The sequence below is a fragment of the Martes martes genome (assembly GCF_963455335.1).
Source record: "Martes martes genome assembly, chromosome: 15".
Lineage (NCBI taxonomy): Eukaryota > Metazoa > Chordata > Mammalia > Carnivora > Mustelidae > Martes > Martes martes.
Genome location: NC_137903.1, coordinates 50153326 through 50178671, shown reverse-complemented (window position 1 = coordinate 50178671; position 25346 = coordinate 50153326).

Here is a 25346-nt window from a genome sequence, read left to right as displayed (position 1 = left end):
TAAGGACAGATGGCAGAAAATACACTGGCTGCCACCTCCCTATTCATCATTCATGTCTTTGCACGGCGGAAAACTCTGAAGTAGCTAGATTTAATAACCAGGTAGACTGTCTCTCCCAGAGAATAATAAAGAAGTTTAAATTTATCTTAAAGCAGAAAAACAATGACTCGTGGCTAAGGAGGTAACCAATTCAAAACATAACCATATATAAACAGGACAGACATTGGAATATAAAATACAAATGATAGGGTCCTTGCATGGGCACATCACCAAAGAAGTCATGCTGGCACACATGGCGTTAGAACATGGTTAGAGAAAAGAAACCTACTACTATATATCTCCCATTTCAAATTAAGAAATATGAGACTTACTGAAAGTTTAAAGCTTGGGGTCATTAATGAATACTCCAGATAAGGTTAAAGCAGACAGACCCTTCAAAATCATACAAACGGATTATATAGGACTCTCGCCTACATCGAAGAGTGAACTATATGCATACACCATTGTAGATAGATACGTGGTCCCGAACAGGAACATCCTAACCTTGCAGGAAAATTATTTCTTAAAAATTCACCATCAGGGGACGCCTGGGTGGCTCAGTTGGTTGAGCAGCTGCCTTCGGCTCAGGTCATGATCTCAGCGTCCTGGGATCGAGTCCCACATCGGGCTCCTTGCTCGGCGGGGAGCCTGCTTCTCCCTCTGCCTCTGCCTACCACTCTGTCTGCCTGTGCTCGCTCGCTCTCTCTCTCTCTAACAAATAAATAAATTTAAAAAAAATTTAAAAAAAAAAAAATAAAATAAAAAAAAAAAATAAAAAAATAAAAATTCACCATCAGGTATTAAGGAGGGCATGTGTTCCATGGAGCACTGGGTGTGGTGCATAAACAATGAATTTTCTAACACTGAAAAAAAAAATAAAACTTAAAAAAAAAAATCCACCATCAGGATAGAAATATCAATACTTTCTATGGTGTTCCAACCATCATAAAATCCGATTACAGCATCCACTTCATGGGAAACTGAATACAAGAATGAGTTAAGGAAGCTGGAACTTCAACTTACCCTACAGTTGCCTCGGGATCAACTGACACGTATAATGGCTTATTCAAGCAAAAGCTTATTGATTGCTTACTAACAATCCAGACACGAAAGCTTGGACTAAAACAATCTGGCGGCGGCCAGATCTCTAAATCATAGTTATAGAAAGGATGGAAAAACTATTGAATGAATATGGCTGTTATCCCCAGAGGTAAGAATTAGCAAGAACACCCCAGCATCTGAATTAAAAGTATTCATTAAAGGGGCGCCTGGGTAGCTCAGTGGGTTAAAGCCTCTGCCTTCAGCTCAGGTCATGATCCCAGGGTCCTGGGATCGAGCCCTGCATCAGGCGCTCTGCTCAGCAGGGAGCCTATTTCCCTCTCTCCCTCTGCCTACCTCTCTGCCTGCTTGTGATCTCTCTGTAAAATAAAATCTTTTTTTAAAAAGTATTCATTGAGGGACGCCTGGGTGGCTCAGTTGGTTGAGCAACTGCCTTCGGCTCAGGTCATGATTCCAGCGTCCTGGGATCGAGTCCCACATCCGGCTCTCTGCTCGGCGGGGAGCCTGCTTCTCCCTCTGCCTCTGCCTGCCACTCTGTCTGCCTGTGCTCTCTCTCTCTCTCTCTAACCAATAATTAAATAAAATCTTTAAAAAAAAAAGTATTCATTGAAAACATAATAATATATATAGTCCTGGGCAGGGGTGGAGGCATAGCATTGGCCACAAATAAAACCTATCGGGTGACCAAAGGAAAAAAAATATCACATGAAATTAAGGAAAATAATGTGGTATCTCTATAACAATTTCAGGGTGAGACAACACCGTCTTTTATCAATACGAGATGCCTAATATTCAGCCTAGCATGTGCAGGATGATTAGACTGGGAGGAATACTGGCAATAATGGCCACGATAACTACAGATTTCTCTGAGAGGCAAGAACAACAAGGAAGAATTGAAAACGTACAGGCCACCTACCTTTATTCTACAGGCATGAATCCACTACGCATCTTGAACTCTATCAACATTACGAAGCTGGTCAGTGCAGCCCGCTGCCTGCTGGCTACTTCTTCTGCCTACTGCTTACTGTTGGTTCCCATCCTCACTGCAGCTAGGATACTCTTCCGAGAGCCACAATTCCCAAGCGGAATACGACCTTCTGGTCCAGATACTCCAGTGTCTGTGACATCCTCTACTTCCTTTACAGATCACCATCCTCGTCACCTTATTGCAGCTGAGAACTCACCAGCATCACCAACATCATCTGCATCACCAAGCCCAACCCCTCTCCATCTCATCCTTTACTACGAGCACCATCGACCCCCTGGGAATCCTCCAATCAATGGAGAAACCAAATACTTGGGCCAGGCTGAAGTAGTGGAAATTTACACAAGAATCGGTAAGGAAAAAAAAAAAAAAAAAAAAAAGAATCGGTAAGGATCCTGAACAACACTCTCTACTGGACATTGGCTTGGAGGGTGAAGATTCACCTGAATGACTAACTGGCCTTGGTTACTATAACCCGGTGTGTGTATCAAGTCAACCGGGTACTGACTGACTCTCCTACCTTTCCCTTACCGTTGAGTTCTACACTGGATACGTGGCAGAGTCTTTGCGACGAAAACCCAGATTTAACTCCTGTTGTATTCTGTGCGTTAGCATTTTGTAAGAAAGCAGCTGCTTAATATGCAGAATGGGCAATTCTATCTGTAAGTATAAATGAGCCAAAAAATTGATCATTTGCTATGTTCCCAGTTAACACAGTTTAATCCATAATCACCTATGAACAATAGTCCCATGGCTATCACGTCCAGCCTTTAAATGAACAGGGACACCTTCTAAGGTGTACAGTGAGATTTAGATAGGAAACTGAGCATGTAACACTTACCACTGTCCTTCATGGCATACATGAGGCTTCTATTTTACACCACGTATTTCTACCCCAAGAATATGGGAACCTCTATCAGCAAAACTTGCCACAGTCCTATTGGAACCTGCAATATGCCTTGAAATTTAATATGCAGAGTTTTCAAGCCAGATACAGATCCCTGAATGGTGCTCAGTTTTATCTTTGTTTAGGCCCAGTTTATAAACTATGCCAAAAACAGATTCACAAAAAAAAAAAAAAAAAAAGAAGGATGTTTAATTGCAGGTGGACGGGTCTTGTTTCAGGTCCCTGACTTCTCTGAGCTGCAGGCAGGCACCTGCGCAGTAGTCCCTTGGGTTCCAAGGGGCATTCCAGGCCAGTGGAGCTCCAAGTGACCCCAAGCCCTTGAGTGGCCTCAGAGCAAAGAGAGCCGTCCAGAAAATCTTGGTGAAGCTTTAATCTTTAATCAGTCCCCATTTAGATGGGTTACCTGATGTGGTCCCGGGCTTCTCTAGCAATCACGGCTCCCTGTTGCTTACATAGTTTTGCATACGGAAGTATATGACGGGCCCGAATATACACTATATTCTTGCTGTGGAATGATCCGTGTTTGAAGGTCACTGCTCTTACATCACGGTTATATGAGCCTCAAAGGGGTTTGCGTCGCCAGCTGAAATGGGGAATGCAAAACCAACCCCCTCTGTCCTGTACACACAGTGATAACTCCTCACAGGCAAACTATAATCACGTAATCACTCTTCGATAGGCTCATACTTTGGTGCCGTGTCTTTTCAGATTTGCACCCAGGCAGCAATCTATTTTAGACTTTCCCCCCATTTTTTTTAAAGGTTTTATTTATTTATTTGACAGAGAGAGTCACAAGTAGGGAGAGAGGCAGGCAGAGAGAGAGGGGGAAGCAGGCTCCCCGCGGAGCAGAGAGCCCGATGCGGGGCTTGATCCCAGGACTCTGGGATCGTGACCTGAGCCGAAGGCAGAGGCTTTAACCCACTTAGCCACCCAGGCGCCCTCCCCATTTCTTATAACTATTTGCAAGGCTTGGAATTCTGGTGAAGGCTTCCCAGATATTTACAGCTCTGCCATCAGTTTAAAAGTTGTCCTATTTTTCAGATCTTGATTCTGCCGACTCAACGTAGAGCAGCTTTCTTCAACAATAACATGAGGATCCCGTTGACTTGCCTGTTCTGTCATTCCCAGTCCAACAGAGCAAAGTGAGGATGAGCCTAGGAACACGAGTGACTCTCATACCGTCATTTCCAAAAAGCATATGGTTTATTATAACTATATTATGCAAGAGAAGTTTACATTTTTTAATGTAATGCATAAGCAATTATGCTATCCTCTAAGAGTTAATCTGCAATTACTCTGTAACAACGACATTGCATCATTTCTTTTCTAGATAAGCTTTGTACGTTTTTGAGATTGAGAAAATAACATTTGAACTGATAAAGTTAAAATTGTCACCAAAAATGTTTTTTTAATAAAACTACTAGAAATAATAAAAGTGAAAGAAAATGATTGTATATGAAAAACAGGTTTTAAAAAGTAGATTGCATGTTTTAGAAAAGGAAAGGTATGAAGGACATGAGGTTTGTTGTTGGTGGTGCTGGTAGTAAAGTTAAAAAAAAAAAAGTAATTTTGTTCTAAAGTAAAATGATTGCTCCAGAATTTTTTAATTTTTTAAAAAATTTTAAATAGATATATAAAGGTGTGTAGGTTTATGGAAAAGAAATAGTGAGGAAGATATTCTATATGTAGTCATCCTAAAATTAGAATGGATTTATTTAAGTTAAAAAAGAGTTTTAATATCAAAAATACACTGGTACATAAGCAGAATTTTCCTTCAGTTAAAAGAACAAAGTTTTCTTACAGGTCTCTTCTCAGTAATAAGTTGTATACAAAGGTTTTTCTTTACCTTAAGGTAATATGTATAGAAAACAAAGATTATATATTGTGTCTTCATCAGGTCTTTGAGTACTCAAGGAAACCAAACCTTCTGGATATTAAGACAGCTAAGTTTTTCTTACAACTTTGTGACCCTTTGTATTTGCCTCTGAAGTCCTTAATTGTCACTTTGGTCAAATAGATAATTAAATATTGCTCCATAATCATCTATACTCTTCTTTGGGCAATCATCCAACACCTTTTGATGTTTTTGACCAACTTCCCAAAATTAAATTATACATAAAGTCTTTTTACCCAAAAGTAACTATGAGTATTTCTACAAGATGCTTAGAAGCTCTCAAAAGGTTTCCTCTCATTGTAAAATGGGAAATGTTACAGTATACTAAATAGGCTTATCTGATATGTTAAATTACATGACAAGTAGTGTAGAAGAAGTGATGCTAAACTTTGATTATATTTGTATAGATACGTCTTAAAATAAGTGTTCTATAAATCATGTGAAACTCCTAAAAATCTGATATGTTCTTTTATGCTATTATCTTGAAGTATGTCACAGAAATAACCAAACTTCCTCACCAGTTACATCATAATAAACTCCCATGAGGTCTCTAACCATTGCTATTTTTAAATCTTCTGTCATTTACAGTTATTGTTTTAAGTACTTCATCTTCCAGGAGATTTATGAGAAAGATTTGACAGGTTTTAATAAATTTAAGATCATAACACTGAACTGGGTAAGAATTTCTAAAACCAATGGAAACTAGATTGCTTTAATGTGTCATTTTCAAGATTTTAAGGACCTCTGTTTTATTTCTTCTATAAGCTATCTATAATTCACAGCAATTTGGTAAAGTATATCTTTAAATGAAAAGTAAAACATTTAACTTTTTCTCCCTACATGATCCTTCCAGCATTCTCAAACTCTTATTAAATTCTTATTAAATATTATTATTAAACGCTTAAGTATTCTTATTTTTATGACAATGTATGCATTTACATAAGTTACATAATTCTCAGTAAGAATCTGTTCTCTTTGAAACAGGATACCCGGTACTCCTAACCCCTGCTTTGACCCACAGTTGATAAAAGGAGACATACCTCACTCAATATTAAAAAGTCTAATTGCTCCTATTAAAAATAATCATGCTTGGGGTGCCTGGGTGGCTCAGTGGATTGAAGCCTCTGCCTTTGGCTTGGGTCGTGGTCCCAGGGTCCTGGGATCGAGCCCCACATCAGGCTCCCTGCTCAGTGGGGAGCCTGCTTCCTCCTCTCTCTCTCTCCACCTGCCTCTCTACCTACTTGTGATCTGTCAAACAAATAAATAAATCTAAAAATAATAATAATAATCATGCTTTTATAGAGCAATCATTCCACAGCACACTCTGGAAGACAGAAACGTAAAACATCACCTTTATAAACTGGTGACTTTATCTATTGGAAAAGACATCTCTGGGAAGAGTCTCTTCAATCCCACTGGAAAGCCCTTAATTAGGTACTGTTGTACCAACCCTTGTGCCACCAAACTCTAAAGACTAGACTCTTGGATTCATGTGTCACATCTAAAGAAAGCACCAAACCCTGACTAGACCTGCACACCAGCTGGTGACCAAGTACAGATCTCCACGAACGGAAGCAGACAGCTGAAGGAGAGAACTTTCCCAAGATGATCAGAATAGGCCCGGCTACCCTTTTCTCACTGCTGCTTTTCGCCTCCTCTTTCATTTGAAAAGACAATGCTCTCATCTGTATTTCTCAGTCTCTTGCAAAAGGGGGCACCTCTCTGAGTATTAGATCTGTCACCAGAAACTCTGATCTGTTCGTGATGCTGGAGACCCCTTGGTCTTTCCTGTAACCAACTTCCCTTTAGCCCCAAATGCCACTCCCGGTTACCTGCAAGCCTGTGGGTATGACCTGTCAGGTGAAGTTGTTACAACGAGGTGTTCCGATAGCTTGTTCCACCTTTCCCCAGTCATAACCACACTAGCTCAACTAAACACCTCCCTACTGTCAATCATACAACCTTGTTCCCCCTGGTCCCCTCCACCCAAGGGAAATACAAACAGGTTTACACCTAACTTGCAAGAACTTTAGAAAAGACCCTTCTGGGAAGGAATAGCCTCTCACAGAAAAGCATTCCAGCTGCTCTGACTGATGTCTGGGAAGGATCCATCAACCCGACCTTAGCTAGGGCCCTAACTTTCCACCTGGTTTCATTTTTGTCTGCAGTAGACAGCATTTCCCATGGGCATAGGCATGTTTAGATAGCCGGTGAATGGGAGGTCAGTGCATATTGGGACACAAGTGTCCCTGTCAACACCCATAACAGATCAGGGGCCTCCCACTGGTATATCCACTGAGCCTCCATGACTGTCTTAAATAAGAAGTTCACGGACCTCCAAGACCCTATTCCTACGACCCAGACTCTCCCAACACTTGCCTGCTTCCAAGTCTCTGCTTAGCTTGACCTGCATGACTCAAGCAAGTGCAAATACACACGCAGTTTGCTGGGGCCCGCCAGGCCTGTGGACCTGGGGCTCTTCACAATCACCTGCAGAGATGTAAGGTTCAAAGCATCTTCAGAGAGTATGAGGGCAGGCAGGAGCAATCTGAGAGACTGTCCGGGTTGGCAGTTTGTCTCTGGTGATCTTACTGAGTGGCCCAGCATGACAGGCACGAAGACTGCCCATAAGTGAGCTATTGTGGGGATTTCCCTGAAGTTTACACCAACGCATTCACATTTAATTTGCAGGGGCTAGGGTTGGGGAAGGCAGTTTTAGTACTCAATGATTTGAAGTCAAAAAGATGTGAGAAGGGCGCCTGGGTGGCTCAGTGGGTTAAGCCTCTGCTTTCAGCTCAGGTCATGATCCCAGGGTCCTGGGATCGAGCCCCGCATCGGGCTCTCTGCTCAGCAGGGAGCCTGCTTCCCCCTCTCTCTCTGCCTGCCTCTGCCTACTTGTGATCTCTCTCTCTGTCAAATAAATAAATAAAATCTTAAAAAAAAATGCTAAACTTTCTTTATGTTGTTACTTGTACAGACAGGTATATAAGTGTTCTAAAAATTATGGGAAATTCTTTTGCCTTCTACAATTGCGGTCTGCAAAACAGAGGCTCACATTGAAAAGACAAAGGCTTGAAAATCAGGAAAATGCCCCAGCTGCCTTCTGTGCAAAGGCAATAGAATCTGTAAAGATTGTGGTACAGGTGGATACCGTCTACTCCACTTCTACAGAAAATGGCCAAACTTATTGCCAAATTTTGCCATTCTTTTTTTACATATATGTATTCATTTATTTATCTAGAGGGAGAGCATGAGCTGAGCAGGAGGGACAGGAGAGGGAGAGAGAATCTCAAGCAGACTCCGTGCTGAGTGCGGAGCCTGATGCAGCCTCAACATGGGGCTCGATCTCACGACCCTGAGCTCATAACCTGAACCAAAACCAAGAGCTGACGCTTAACCGACTGCACCACCCAGGCACCCCTTGCCAAACTTTGCCATTCTAACACCCTTGTAACAAAGCAACCTTCTGTTCCGGAATCCATGAAATTAAGATGGTAAACAAGGGCTATAAATTAAACAAATGGTTGGAGCTATGAGAAACCCAAGACAGCTGATTGGTTCTTTCCATCTCCCTGACAAACTCCATTTTCTGTTTCTACATTCCTTCACCTACCTTAGTGCATTTAAGGAAAACTATTTTTGTCCCCAGAGACCTCAGATCTTGTCCCTCTGGACGTTTTGAACACTGGACTTCATTCAACTGCCATGTACTATGGGTGATCACAGTATTCTAATTATGTTGAAATGCGTTTCCCATTTGAGGCTTAACTCCCACAACTTCCAGTAATCAAGGCACCCAGTTCACTGGGAAAATTATACGAGCCGTAATGAAAACCTTACGAACTTCTGAAAAATATCATTGTCCGTCATCGGGTAAGGTCAACAAAACAGATGGTAATAAAAACTCAAGCTTCTAAGCCCTTTGTGGAATTATAGTCCACTCTTCCTGAGGAACTAACTTCTTACAAATAGCATTCATCCAGCTGCTTGTTTGTTTTGGTTTGTTTTTTCCTTTGGACTGATCATCCAAAATGTTTTAAGAATTAGAAAAAAGAAAGGAAGAAAGAAAGAAAAAGCCATATGGGCTGTAGAGACTGCTTTTAGGCAAACAGTCTTGAACAATGGAATGCAGAAAGGGCCACAGTGACCCCCCTGGCTGAATACAGGCAGGCCCACAAGACGACCAACCTCACAGTATCTATAGGTCCTAACTAACCAATGGGCTACTTACTAGGCGCCCCTAGAAGCTTAAGTTTTCTAAAGTAACAGATAGTGGTACTGAACTCAATTGAAAAGAGATATCCTAACAAATTTATTCCTATTCTTACACAATAAATTTATTCTTATTCTTACCTTGCTGTCTTAATTCACTGTAGGGTCATTTCAATTACATTAAGACTCAGTATTAAGGAAGGTATGTATTACATGGAGCATTGGGTGAGGTACATAAACAATGAATTTTGGAACACACACAAAAATTAAATTAAAAAAAAAGGTAACAAACCATTGCCTAAACCAAAAAAAAAAAAAAAAAAAAGACTCACATTTTAACTGAAAAACAAATTTACTAGGAAACAAATGTCAATTATACTTTAGTAGAGCAATCTTTTCACAGCATGCTCCAGAGATGAAGATCTTAACCACCTCACCTTGCAACCCAAGGGCTTCATCTATTAGAAAAGACATCTCCAGAAAGACTCTCCTCAACCCCACTGGCAAGACTTTCATCAGGTACTGTTAAACCAGCCCTTGTGCCACCAAACTCACCAAGACTAGACTTTTGGATTCATGTGCCACATCTAAAGAAAGCACCAAACTCTGACTAGGCCTGCACACTAGCTGGTGACCTCAAAGTAAAGATCTCAAGGAACTGAAGCAGAGAGCTTTCCCAGGATGATCAGAACAAGCCTGCATGCGCTTTTTTTTTTTTTTTAAGAGTTTATTTATTTTAGAGAGAGAGCGAAAGCCATCACAGAGAGAGAGGGATCACAGAGGCAGAGGGAGAAGGAGACTTGCCGCTGAGCAGATCGCCTGATGCGGGTCTCGATCCCAGGACGTTTAGATCGTGACCTGAGCCACCCAGGCGCCCCAGTATGTTCTCTTCTTATCATTTCTTCTTACCTGGTTTTTCCTTCCTCTTTCACTTTGAGAGATAATACCCTTCTCTGCATTTCTCAGTCTGTTGCAAAAAGGAAAAAATCTGAGTGCTACATCTATCACCAAAAACTCCAATTTATTCACAATGTCAGAGAACCCTTGGGCTTGTAACTAATTTCTCTGTAGTCCCAGATGCCATGGCTGGGGGGGGGGAATATATATATATACAAAATATATATATATAAAATATATATATATACAAAATATATATATAAAATATATATATACACACATATTTTTGTATATATATGTGTGTGTATATATATATTTTATATATATATATTTATATATGCCTATGGATGTTACATATCAGGTTAGGTTGTTATGAGCAGGTATTCTCATAACTTATTTCGACCTTTCCCCAGTCACCTTATTGCCTCAACTAGACACCTCCAGCTTTGTCAGCTGTATGACCCTTGCTCCTACACGTTCTTTTTCTTCCCTAAATACCGTCTGCCCCCCTGCACCCAAGGGAAACAGAAATGGGTTTATAGCTCTTTATAAGGATTTTAGGAAAGATCCTCTAGGAAGGGATAGCTTCTCAGATAATGTCCTGCCAACTCTTCTGACCCACGGCTTGAATGGGTCAATAGAAAATTCCAGCTAATTTCAGTATCGATCTAATATCAGACCTTCTACCAGCTAATAGCAACAACCAGACATTAGCGGGAGTCTGTGCTCCACCTGCTTTAATTTTTGTCTGCAGTGGATGGCACTCCCCATGGATATGTGAGTATTTAGACAGCTGCTAAGTTAGGGGGCAATGCCTATAGGGATGTTTAACTACCCCTATCAATATCCATAATAAATCAGGAGCCTCCCTTGATCCCCACTATTGAGTTTCTGTTGATGCCTTACATGGGAACTTCCAGGAGGCATACACGATTCTGGGTTTGCCTCCACAGAGAGAGATTTCTCTCATGGACTGGAGTAAATGCTAACGAACCAGAAATGCACGATCCGAAATCGCCAGCATTCCAAGAGCTAGCCAGCTCCACAACTAAAGCAAAACAACCCAAAAATGATCACTTGATTCACTGGCTAAATAATAATTGTATAGCCCTTGATTATCTACTTGCTGGACTATAAGGCATTTATGTGATACCGAACACCACCTGTTACACATGGTGTGAATTCCTCTGGATAAGTAGAAACCCAATTATATAAAATCAGAGAACAAGCACATTGCCTACAGAAATTCTACGCAGTGATTCATGATCCTTTGATCTATTTGCTGGCTGCTTTCAGGTAGGGGCTCTTGGTTTAGGACTATTATACAAACTGAGGTCATTATTCTGCTCCTTGTCTTATTGTGTACAATCAGTTTTAAACTTCATACTTGTTCACTGCCTATCACATCTCTGCAGAAGTGACTCACCAAATAGGATGAGGCAGGTTCATGATTCCAGGATGGTGTCCAATGCTCACAACCCAGAGAAGTCATAGACTTTGGGTGGAAGATGTCGGAGAGTTCTCCCTCCTACCCTTCCTTGTTACTCAAACATGGCTCTGATGGTTTCCTATCTGGTACACGTTCTCTCCAACATGGGACATGACAACCAGGAAAGACCCCTCTTGACACTGAGGGACAAAACCACTGAATGTAGAAAGCCTGACTCTTGATTAAGAATGCTTTTGAGGAACATTCTAGATGAAAGGGGGTAATGTGGAAATGAGTAAAGAAACCCTCATTTAAAATGGAGTCAGAAGGGGCGCCTGAGTGGCTGGGTAAGGGTCTGCTTTCAACTCAGGTCATAATCCTAGAGTCCCAGGTGGAGTCCCAGGATCGAGCCCCTTATCAGGTTCCCTGCTTCTCCCTCTCCCTTTGCTTCTCCCCCACTAGTGCGCACTCTCTCTCTCTCTCAGATAAATAAATAAAATCTTTAAAAAATAAAAATAGGGGCACCTGGGTGGCTCAGTGGGTTAAGCCTCTGCTTTCAGCTCAGGTCATGATCCCACGGTCCTGGGATCAAGCCCCGCATGGGGCTCTCTGCTCAGCAGGGAGCCTGCTTCCCCCTCTCTCTCTGCCTGCCTCTCTGCCTACTTGTGATCTCTCTCTCTGTCAAATAAATAAATAAAACCTTTAAAAAAATAATAAAAAATAAAAATAAAAATAAAAAATAAAATGGAGTCAGAGCCCCAAAAGGGGAGCACTTATTACATACTCGGCCCGCATAACCCAGACAGAGAAGGAAGCTAATTCTTGACAAGGGACCCTTTTCACATAAAATTCATCCCCCACCCTTAAGGAAAAGGAGGAGGCTCTCTCCCTACCCTAGCAACAATGCCACCGGCCGCCAAGGAGACACTGCCTTAACCTCAAACTCCTTTTCTATTCCAACAAACTTCTGTTCAATGCCTCCCCATTTCCTATTAAAAACCTAATGAAAGCTAACCTTCCCTTTGTCTCTTTAGACTCGCCTAGGTTTTTCCATGGTTGATTTGTCCTGAATTACAGTTCTGCTGCTATTCCTAAATGAACTCATTTTGCTGATAAAATAACTAACCCTTTTTAATGTCGACACCTGTAACGTACATATATACACATATAGAGACACATATAGAGACAAACACAGAGGTCTTGCAGCCTCCGTTTTAAAACACCATAAAACTCACTAGTTTATACATAATAGCTGGAATAAATTGTTTACTCAGATGACTAAAGTCTTTTACTACCTGCGGGGAAGATATCTGTGATTTGCCTCTTTCCCTAGCAGCAGCCTTAAGGAGGCTGTGCTGGCATGTGGGCACAAGACTCATTTTAGCAGTTTGTACTTTTAAAATGCCTCTTTCCTTTTTTCTTTAGTCTCAGGTTACTGTGGGCTGTGATTATATTTCAAAGACATGATAAGATTTATAACTTTGGGTTTTTTTTTTTAAAAGATCTGTTTATTTGAGAGAGAGAGAGAGAGAGAGTATGGGTATGTCCATGCACACTAGTTTGACCAGGGACAGGAACAGGGGGAGGGAATCCCCAAAAAGACACCCCCGCTGGGCACAGAGCCTGATGACAACACAGGGCTGGATCCCAGGACCCCCAGAACATGACCTGAGCCAAAACCAACAGTCAGTGCTTAACCAACTAGGCCATTCAGGTGCCCCAGATTTATAACTTTAAGGAACAGAGATAAATGCAATTTTTTTCCCTAAGAGATTTGGGGTAATTGTAATTGACCCTTTATAAGTACAGGACAATTTTTTCCCAATATCCTGATCTTTACCTATAAGCATTCTGAGAGGAACAGGGGAGCTTTGGGGGTTAGTAAAGATAGGTGGGCTTTGACTTCTTTCTGGAGTTGCATTTCTGGAGATTTTTGCAAGGCAAAGGCAGTTGTTTTTAATGTCCCCCAACGAAGGGGATAACTGGATTACAGCCTAAGTATTAAGGGACTGACCCACCTTTTTAATTAAACTTCTACTTCATATGCAGGAGATTTTAACTTGAATAAGAATCAAGAGACTTACGCCTTTGTAAAGTCTATATAAAGCATTTTAACAAAGTCTCATTTCTGAGTATGCAATTCAACACTGGCTTCTGTTAGTCTCTGAACATCAGTCTTCTGCTGATCATTTGTAGGCAGGTCTTGGAGATATATTGGCCACCTGTTTTCTCTGTGAGGTGGTGTTGTGAATGGCCACTGATCTAATTTCTCCCTAAATTTGGGAAGATCTTCTGAAAAGGAAGGTAAAATAGCTTTATGACTGAAAAGACCTGCTGGTGTTCAGGGGACAAGAATTTCCTTTTGGTGGTAGTAGTTGGGTGGTGGTCTAGGATCCATCTGCAAAGGACACTGCATAGGAATGCCTGAAGCTGGCAATGCCCCATCACAGAGCCCTGGAGAGTAGGAGCACAGCCCTACTTACTACCAGTCTCAGGAGCATGTATGAAATTCACTTCCTAGCTCTCAGCCCTTACATTAGTAATCTGTGTACTTTGAACCTAGAGATTAGGCCAGAATGCTCTCTGTAAGTCATATAGAGAAAAAGACATTAAAACAGGTAGATGGTGCCAGATTGTGAGAAGAGGTATTTAAGTTGGATGTGGACATCAGATTTGGCCTTTTTTTTTTTTTTAAGATTTTATTTATTTATTTGACAGAGAGAGAGAGATCACAAGAAGGCAGAGAGGCAGGCAGAGAGAGGGGGGAAGCAGGCTCCCTGCCAAGGAGAGAGCCCGATGCGGGGCTCGATCCCAGAACCCTGAGATCATGACCTGAGCCGAAGGCAGAGGCTTACCTGCTGAGCCGCCCAGGTGCCCCCAGATTTGGTCTTAAGAATAATTTCTGTTCTTTCATCTTATCAAGGGAGTCCCTAAGGCTAGCTGTGAATACTAATAAGACAATTGAGAGCTCTCTACAAAGAATTTTCTTTTCTTTCAAATATGACATATTTAAAGGATCCATCGTCTAGCCATGAACAAGTAGGAGCTTATTAATTTCCATGTCTACTCAAAACTAACACACATTTTAATGGAAAGATCCAAAGTCAACATTCCAGGCTTAGACCATGTGTGCAAGAGGCATGCTTAGAGAGGGCATCCACGGTGTAACCCCATGATCCAAAAGTTTACTCCCAAAGCATAGGTGTTCATTGCATAGGCAGTAAGGATGGTGTAGTGAAGACAGTGTCTCTGTTCTTCATGAAAATGTGAGACACCTCCAGTCACAGACCTCTAATCTGTGATATCAGGCAGGCACTACTAGAATGGGACTTTCCAGTTTTAACAAGCAGGGAAGGTTGAGAGACAAACGTCCCTTACGGGCTGGGACCTCTTCTGACAAACTCCACTGACAGCTGGCATGGCTGGACAGAGGGTGCTGCTGGTAGACTTGTGTTCCAGAACCGCTCTCTATGCCACTGGCCACCTGGCGCACCCCAGTAAGTATACCAGAGAAGACAGAGACCAGAGAGGATATTCTCACCGGTCACAAAGCCAAGCTCTTAGGCCACAGAACAAGACGAAAGGGAAACTTCATCTCGTTTTTACAGAGAGGACCCACAGCTAAGTTTGTCTAGACACTAGTCTTCTGAGAACTATGAACTCCCCTGTCTGTGAGGCTGGCTTAGACAACAGGCTTATAAGGGCTCTGACCTGTGTTCTTTCCCTGTGGTAATTCCTTTTTATGACAAATGACACGAAAGACAAAGAAAAATAGTATCCATCTATGGAAATGGACCAGTCACACCAGGAGTACTCTACCAAATTTAACAGTCACTAAGCCCAAGAAACTAGTTCCACAAATGATGTATCTTACTAATCTAGATTTAGAAAATGAGAGAAAATGGGCTCCTCCCCCTCTCACTCCATTAGACCCAGCAGGCAGAGAGCCAGGGGCTACCTCTGCCAGAGATTTCTCAGATGTTCCAGGATTTCTCAGCTGTGGCAACCTCAAAGCAAACAACGTCCAGCCACGGAAGTTTATCCCGATGACTATGCCAGCTGTTGAGGAGGAAAAATTTTCCTCCACCCTCAAAGTTCCTCTAAGTTACCTAAGAATTAAAGTGACAGGAGGCAGGTTCACAGGAGAAGAAAACAAAGGTTCATGGCACACAATAAAATTGAGACCCAAAGAAATAACCAAGGCAGACAGCTTTTATACTTTTTAGACGAAACCATAGGTCTGTGAGAAGTTGACAGAACAAAGAAGACTTATGTTTGGAAGCTCCAATTAGCAAGGAATTCTAAACAGAATTTGGGCTGAGGTAGTAAATGTGTAAAAGTAACAAGATTTGTTTTTACAGCCTTCTCAACTCTGAATCCCCCACCTCTGGTGATAAGGGTGTTCCCCACCTCTGGTTCAGGGAGGGTACTTTTCAAACGTGAGATTGATTTCCTGCCTTCTGGAGACAAAGGGCGGTCTGGGTGACCTTCTTGTACTGGCTGCTTCTTAAGTAATGTTCATTCAAAATAATATACCAAAGTGACACATGTTAGGGTAACTTATCCCTGGCCCCCATGGGTGCATCTTTATTGGTTAGGACTTGGAATAAGGCAGATGCCATGAGCCCTGGAGAGACTCCTCCTGGGACCTGGATTCTCCAGACACTGTGCAGTTCCAGATCCCTGGTTTCCCAGAGCTGGGCGGCCCACACCAGGACAGCCAGACGTTGGCAGCTAGGGCCCTCCAGACCTGGGCAGCTTGAGCCAGTTGGCAACACGATGTACCATCCAGGGTAGAAGGAGCCCACTCCCAAAATCTGAGGCATCAACTTTAAACTTGGAATTCTCAGTCCCCATGTGACTGGCTGCCTGATGGGGTCCTGGACTTCTTCAGCAACCAAGTGTCCCAGGTGTCCTGTACTGAAAGACACCCCTGCCCACCTGCGCAGCCCTCCCCTAGCAAGGCATCCAATTTCCTCCAGCCCTGACTTCAGGGGAAATGTGTGTATTTGTAAAGGTTAGCGCTTAGAATAAGGCACTTTTTTTTTTTTCTGGGTTAAATGCCTCTTTCTTCCCCCCCCCCCCATTTTATTTTTATTTTATTTTATTTCTTTTATTTTATTTCTTTTCAGTGTTCCAGGATTCATTGTTTATGCACCACACCCAGTGCTCCATGCAATACGTGCCCTCCCTAATACCCACCACCAGGCTCACCCAACCCCCCATTCCGCTGCCCTCCTAAACCTTCAGTTTGTTTCTCAGAGTCCACAGTCTCTCATGGTTTGTCTCCCCATCCAATTCCCCCAATTCACTTCTTGTGGAGCATAAGGAATAACACGGAGGACATTGGGAGATGGAGAGGAGAAATGAGGCAGATACTTTTGACCCACAAAAGCCTTCACCAAGGATAGAGCCTCTCTGGACACTTGCCCTGTTCCCTGGCTACACTGACCCACACGGCCCACACATGCACCGTGTGCACCCCATCAGCTGGCCACAGGCAGCTAGGGCCCTCCAGTTCAAGCCAGTACCTAACTACTTGCATAGCCTCCTGGGGGGAGGGATTCCTTCCCTTTCCCAAGGAATCCCTTTCCCAAGGTGGCAGCTTCACACAGGTGAGTGTCAGACCATACTTGGACTCGCTGGCCCATGACGTCCTGGGCTTCTCCAGCAATCAAGGCTCCCAAGTGTGTCTTACAGGAGGCCACCCCACCACTCTCCCTAGCACCACCCTGGCAAGGCAGTCCAGCTTCCTGCCGATCGGCCTTCAGGGTAAATAAGTGCACTGTTTAAGTCACGGCTTGGAATCAGGCAGATGCCTTCTAAACCCAGAAGCCTGCTCTCATGAACAGCTCCTGCCGACATTTTTCCTATAATAGTCCCAGGTTATGCTGCCTGTGTGGACTGCATGTGTGCATACCCAGAAGCCAGCCCTGTGCGGGCCCATCCCTCCAAGCTTAGGGATCTCTAGCCGGGCCCCAACCACCTGCAGATCCTCTGGAGTAGAGGGAGCCCACCTACTGGAAAGAGCCCTGAGGCAGCACCTGCAAATGTGCAACAGTCCCTCGTCTTGTGGGTTTGCTGCCTGAGGGGGTCGTAGCCTGAACAAGGAATCAGGACTCCCAGGTGTCTCCTCATGGAGGGATAACCCTGTCTCCTCATGGAGGGATAACCTGACCTCACCGCCCAGGGATGGACAGTAAGTGCTGCTCCAGCCACCTTGGGCTGCCCTCCCGACCTGTGGAGCTGGAGCCTGTCCCCAGTCACCTGCATTCCCTCAAAGTCAGAGGGAGCCTACACTCCAAAAATCACTGTGAGGCAGCAATTGAAAGAGATGACAGTCAGTCCCCCTGTGGACTTACTGTGGCTGATTTCCCAGGCTTACCAGTCATCAAGGCTCCCAGGAGCCTCTTACTGAAGGATACCCTGGCCAGTAGGTCCAGCTTCCTCCAGCTCTGCCTTCAGAAGACAGAAGTGCATTTGCATAGGTTAGGCTGGGCACCCTGAATATTCCACTGCTGAGATCTAGCTTCTCCCACGTCCCGAGCGATCCCAACTTCCTGTCCATCCAGAACTGCACTGCCGGGTTCTCACAGTTGGAAGCCCTGCACGGGCTACAGCGCACCACCAAAAATCACCGTGAGCCTACAGCTGCAAATTGGCTACTTTAAGTCCTGATTTGGACTTGCTGCCTGACAGAGTCCTTGGGGCTTCTCTAGCAACCAGGATCCCAAATGTCACTTACTGGATGACCCTGGCCAGCATGCCCACCCCACCCCAGCAAAGCAGACCAGTATCCTCCAGTTCTGTCATCAAAGCAAGTACGTACAAATGCATAGGTGAGAGCTTGAATTGAGGGAGATGCCTTTTGTCCCAAAGATCTTGTTCCAGGACTCAACCTCCCCGGATCTGTGCCTTTTTCCAGATTCCTAGCTACCCTGAACTGCTCCGACCATACATGGCTAGCACCCCTTCAGCTGGCCTGAGGCCTCACAGTCCCTCACAGCTGGTGGAGCAGGGCCTGGACCCAAAAGCCTGCATGAACTGTGGTGTGGAGGAGGACCACTCCCCCAAATCACCCTGAAGCTACAAGGTGGCCACCATCAGTCCTGGTTTGGACTTACTGCCTAAAGGAGTCCTGGAATTCTCCATCAACCAGACTTATTAGACACGTTCATAAGCGCCCCAGCAGGCCCTCTTGGCCCTGCTCTGGCAAAAGAGATGTAAAAGACTCTCCTTTTTCCTTTTTTTTTTTTTTTAAAGATTTGATTTATTTACCTGACAGAGAGAGAGATCACAAGTAGGCAGAGAGGCAGGCAGAGAGAAAGAGGGGGAAGCAAGCTCCCCGCCAAGCAGAGAGCCTGATTCAGGGCTCGATCCCAGGACCCTAAGACCACAACCTGAGCCCAAGACAGAGGCTCAACCCACTGAGCCACCCAGGCGCCACCCCCTTTCCTCTTTTGAGTGCTCACTCTAGTCTAATCTTTCGTCCACTCTGAAAGACTACACAGCCATAAACAAATGTTTTCCAAGTTAATGCCCTTACAGAGAACCCCATATTTACCTTCAAGGAGAGTCCTCATATGGCCAGAATTGATGACACTGAGGGATTTTTGGTAAACTATTACATGATTCCTTAAATAGCCAAGGGGCAACTCTGGTAGATACCAGAGCCTACAGTGGGGATCCTAGAAAAATGGACAGAAGCCAGCAAAGGGTAGAAATTTTTACCAGAATCAATTCTTCTGAATCTCTGTCTGTAGCCCCCAGGCAAGAGGTAAAAATAAAAGTTTACACTGCCCTTTCCTTTCCAAATCCAAACCCACTGGTTAATTATAATCCTTTCTCAGAGATAGGCATTGCCTTCTTGCTTGTCTCATTCTACATAACTGGGCTTGGCTTTCTGCCTGTATATAAAAGTTGTTGGTTCTTTCTTTTGGCTGGCATTGGGAGTGACTCTGGAGCTTGGGAAGGTAATATCTTTTGCACCTTTGGAGGGGCCCATCCTAACCCAAGGTGGGGTAGTTATTCAATATTGTCAAAAATTTTTTAGAAAGAAGTACATTAAGAATAATGTAGTTAGGGAAACAGTATGGAGGTTCCTCAAAAAGTTGAAAATAGAGCTAACCCATGACCCAGCAATCGCACTACTGGGTATTTACCCTAAAGATACAAATAGAGTGATCCGAAGGGGCACCTGCACCCCAATGTTTATAGCAGCAATGTCCACAATAGCCAAACTATGGAAAGAGCCTAGATATCCATCAATAGATAAATGGATAAAGAAGATGTGGTGTATATAGAGAGTGGAATACTATGCAGCCATTAAAAAGCAACGAAATCTTGCTATTTGCAACTACGTGGATGGAACTAGAGGGTATTATGCTAAGCGAAATAAATCAATCAGAGAAAGACAATTATCATATGATACCTCCGATATGAGGAATTTGAGAAGCAGGGTGGGGGGTCGTGGGGGGAAGGGAGGGAAAAAATGAAACAAGATGGGGCCAGGGATGGAGACAAACCATAAGAGACTTAATCTCAGGAAACAAACTGAGGGTTGCTGGAGGGTAGAGAGGGGAGGGATAGGGTGGCTGGGTGATGGACATTGGGGAGGGTATATGCTATGGTGAGTGCTGTGAATTGTGTAAGGCTGATGATTCACATACCTGTACCCCTGAAGCAAATAATACATTATACGTTAATAAAATAATTTTTTTAAAAAGACTGTAAAAGAAAAAAACAATAATGTAGCTAGATAGGGGGATCAACTTTTGATGTAATTTAAGTTACAACCCAAGTTTGAGAAATTGAGAGCAACTGTCCTTTTCTTACAAATCTTTTGCAAAACAAAAGTCAGTTCTGGAGCCAATTCAAACTTCACCTATTCCCTTACCAATCACAAAACTTCCACTGTTTATCTCAAAAGCCTTGTAAATTTTTGGCCTTAGAAAACCAAAGTCTTTAGAACTTACATTCTTTCTCTCTGTGTTGAAGTTATACATCTTATCATGCCACTGGAATGTAAACACAGCCCACAGTCACCTGAGACTAAAAGGATAAAAAAGAAAAGAAGCCTCTTTAAAATACAAACTGCTAGACAGGAACAAGTTCCATTGCTGAAGCCAGCATGGACACCCTGGGTAAAGGGGAAAAAAACAAAACAAAACCCAAGCAGCTAGAATATAAAAAGACCCAATCCCAGAACTTCACCAAGTGTTAGGGGAACTACTGGAATGATTTCCAGGTCAGAGAGCCTGGTGGACACAATTTATGTTCCCCCTCCACCTTGACAGCAGGGATAGGAGCAGGGTCCTATTCTAGCTGACCTACTGCCACCGTGAGATCTGGGCCCCTAGGTTACACCCGCCCAAGCTCTCCCACCAAGGAAGCCCCAACACAGCACACACGGAGACACCCCTGTTCAGCATTCACTACAGCTCCAGGCATGTCAACAAGGTGACACAGGTGCAAAGCACCCCAGTATACACTAGGCCTACACCACTTCAGCCCCAGACAGCTTGCTAGGGCACCCCAGCAGAGAGCACTCTGGGACCTCTCAGCTCATGCCCACTTTGGCTCCCGCCACCCCTCCAAAGCAAGTGGAACACCTGGCCCGTGACCGCCTTGGTTTCAACCTTCCCACCCAGGTACCTCCACTATGGAGTACACAGGACGCACTGGCTTGCACCCACTTCAGCTTTAGCTGTACTGCTTGGGAGCCCTCTGTATAGAAAGCCACAGGATGACCCCAGCCCACACCCATTTCAGATTCAGATGTCCAGCCAGTGTACCCTATGCATGGAGAGTCCTGAGACCATCCCAGCCCATGCTCACTTTAGCTCTGGCCTTTGCATCAGGGCAACTCCAGCATGTAGTACCCCAGGAACCCCAGCCTACCCCAAACACAGTTCCAGCCAGCCAGCCAAAGTCACCAGCCACACACAGACTACACAGGAAATGAACATACACAAGACCATTCTTTCAGGTTTAGGAGAAGCAGGTATTCTGCCGAATTCTTAGAAATAAACACAGAAAGTCAAGCTAAATTAGGAGATAGAGAAATATGATCCAAGCAAAAGAAGCAGCCAAAAATCTCAGAAAAAGAACTAAATGAAACAGAGATAACCAATCTTCCTGATAAAGAGTTCAAATTAATGGTCATAAAGACATTTACTGCACTGGAGAGAGGAAGAGATGAATTTAGGACTTCGACAAAAAGATAGAAAATTTAAAGAAATTTAAATTGAAGAAAACAATAACTGAAATGAAAAATACAGTAGGATTGTATTCCTACAGTAGTAGGAATCAACAGCAGATTAGAGGATGCCAAACAGATCAGTGACCTGGAGGACAGGTAATGTGAACACCCAAGCTGTACAGAAGGAAAAAAAAAAAAAAGAATAAAACAAAAGGAAGATATGTTAAGGGATCCTTGGTCAACATTAAGCAGACAACCATTTGCATTATAAGGGTCCCAAAAGGAGAAAGAGAGAGAGAGAAAGGAGCAGAAAACTTAGTTGAAGAAATAAAAAATAAAAATAAAAAATAAAAAATTTCCCTAACCTGGAAAAGGAAACAGATATCAAGGCTCAGGAAGCACAGAGAGTTCCAAACAACATGAATGCAAGGAGAGCCACACCACAGACACATAATAAAAATGTCAAAGATTAAAGATAAGGACAGAATTTTTTAAAGCAGCAAGAAGCAACTAGTAATGTACAGAAGAAACCCCATAAGTCTATCAGCTGATTTTTCAGCAGAGAGTTTGCAGGTCAGAAGGGAGTAGCGTGATATATTCAAAGTATTGAAAAGAGAAAAACCTACAACAAAAAATACTCTACCCACAAGATTATCATTCAGAATAGAAGACATAGTTTCCCAGACAAACAAGAGTTAGAGTTCATCATCATTAAACTGGCCTTACAAGAAATGTTAAAAGAACTTTTCCAAGTGGAAAAGAAAAGTCAATAATTAGAAGGAAGTTATAAAAGGGAAAAAAAAATCATGAGTAAAAGCAAACATCTAGTAAAGGAGGTAGAGCAATTATTTATTCAACTAATATGAAGGTTAAAAGGCATAAGTAGTAAAATCCATTATATCTTTAAATTAGGTAAGGGGACTCAAAAAAAGATATAAAATACGAACACATACACATCAAACATGGAGTAAAAATGAAGTTCTTCTAGAATGTATTTGAAATTAGGTGATCATCAACTTAATATGGACTGCCATACACTGAGGATGTTATATATGAACTTCATGGTAACCACAAACAAAAAACCTACAATACCTACAATAGATACACAAAAAAGAAAAAGAAAAAGAAATTCAAGCATAACAGAAAAGAAAGTCTTCAACCACAAGGAAAGAGATTACAAAAAGAAGAAAGGAACAGAGAACTACAAAAAAAAAAAAAGGAAAACAATTAAAATGGCACTACATACATACTTACCAATAATTGTTTTAAATGTAAATGGTCTAAAAGTTCTGATCAAAAGACACAGGGTGGTTGAATGGATTAAAAGATTAAAACAAAAGACTCACTTCAGACCTAAAGATACATACTAAAAGTGAAATATCCCACATAAGTGAAAGCAAAAAAACAAACTGGGGTAGCAATACTTATATCAGACAAAATAAATTTTAAAGCAAAGACTGTAATAAAAGACAAAGAAGGGCATTACATAATGAGAAAGGGGTCAATCCAACAAGAGAATGTAAAAATTGTAAATATCTATGCACCCAACATTAGAGCACCTAAATACATAAAGCGAATATTAATTGACATAAAGGGAGAACTTGACAGTAACACAATAATAGTAGGAGACTTTAACACCTCACATACATTAATGGAAAGATCTCCAGGCGGAAAATCAACAAGCAAACAGTGTCTTTGAATCACACATTAGACCAGATGGACTTAACAGATATATACAGAACATTCCATTCAAACACACATTCTTTTCAAGAGCACTTAAAACATTCTCCAGGGTAGATTGCCTGCTAAGTCACAAAACAAGTCTTGATAAATTTAAGAAGACTGAAGATCATATCATGCATCTTTTCTGGCCACAACAGTATAAAACTAGAAATCAATTACAAGAAAAAAAAAAAAAACTGAATAAAACACAGATGCACAGAGGCTAAACTACATGCTACTAAACAACAAATGAGCCAACCAAGAAATCAAAAAGGAAATTAAAAAAAAAAAAAAGAAGAAGAAGACAAACAAAAATGAAAACACAATGGTCCAAAATCTAGAGATACAGCAAAAGTAGTTCAAAGAGGGACGTTTATAGGGATATAGGTCTACCTCAAAAAACAAGGAAAATCTCAAGTAAGCAATTTAACCTTACAGCTAAAGGAACTAGAAAAAGAAGAACAAAACCTAAAGCTTGTAGAAGGGAGGAAATAATAAAGGCCAGAGTAGAAATAAATGAAATAGAGACTTAAAAAAAAAACAAAAACAAAAAAAAAAACAAGGAAACCAAGAGCTAATTCTTTAAAAAGATAAACAAAAACAATAAAACTTTAGCCAGACTTAGAGCATCTGGCTGGCTCAGTAGGAAGAACATGCAACTCTTCAGGGTTATGAGTTCAAGCCCCATGTTGGGTGTAGAGATTACTGTAAAATAAATAAATTAAATAAAATAAAATTTAGCAAGACTCATCAAGAAAACAAGAGAGAGGAGCCAAGTAAATAACATCAGAAATGAAAGGAGAAATAACAGATACCATAGAAATACAAAGTAGTATAACATACTACTGTGAAAAATTATATGCCAACAAATGGTCAACACAGAAGAAATAGAAGAATTCCTAGAAACATACAATCTTCCAAAAATGAATCCAGAATAGAAAACCTCAACAGACCAATTACTAGTAACAAAATTGAATCTGTAATCAAAAAACTCCCAACAAACAAAAGGCCTGGACCAGGTGAATTCTACCAAAAATATAAAGAAGAGTTAATACTTATTCTCAAACTATTCCAAAAAACAGAAGAGGAAGAAAAACTTCTACATACATTCTATGAGGCTTGTATTTCCTTGATACCTAAACCAAAGACTGTACAAAAAACAAAAACAAATAAAAACCTACAGCTCAATAACCTTGAAAAACATAGAGGTAAAAATCCTCACAAAATATTAGCAAACCTCATTCAACAATAGACTAAAAGGCTCATTCACCACAATCAAGTTAGGAATTTATTCCAGGGATGCAAGGATGGTTTGATATTCACAAATCAACCCATGTGATGTGATTAACAAAAGGAAAGATAATAATCATAAGATCATCTCAATAGATGCAGAAAAAGCATTTGATATAATTTAACATCCATTTATGATAAAAACTCTCCACAAAGGAATTTAAAGGGAACATACTTCAACATAATAAAGGCCATATATGGCAAACCCACACCTAACATTGTATTTGGTGGTGACAAACTCAGAGCTTTCCCTCTAAGTTGAGAAAAAGGAAAGGAAGATCCACTCTCTTCCCTTTTATTCAACATAGTACTGGAAATTCTAGCCATAGCAATCAGACTAACTAACTAAATAAATGGTATCCAAATTGGTGAAATAGTAAAACTGTCACTATTTGCATATGACATAATACTATACATAGAAAACCCTTAAGATTCCACCAAAAACTATTAGAAGTAATAAATGAGGGGGCGCCTGGGTGGCTCAGTGGGTTGGGTCATGATCTCAGGATCCTGGGACTCTCTGCATTGGACTCTCTGCTCAGTGGGGAGCCTGCTTCCCCGCCCCCCCTCTCTCTCTGCCTATCTGCCAACTTGTGATCTCTCTCTTCATCAAGAAAATAAATAAATAAAAATTTTTTTAAAAAAAGAAGTAATAAATGAATTCAGTAAAGTTTCAGGATCTAAAATTAATATGCAAAAATCTGTTGTGAT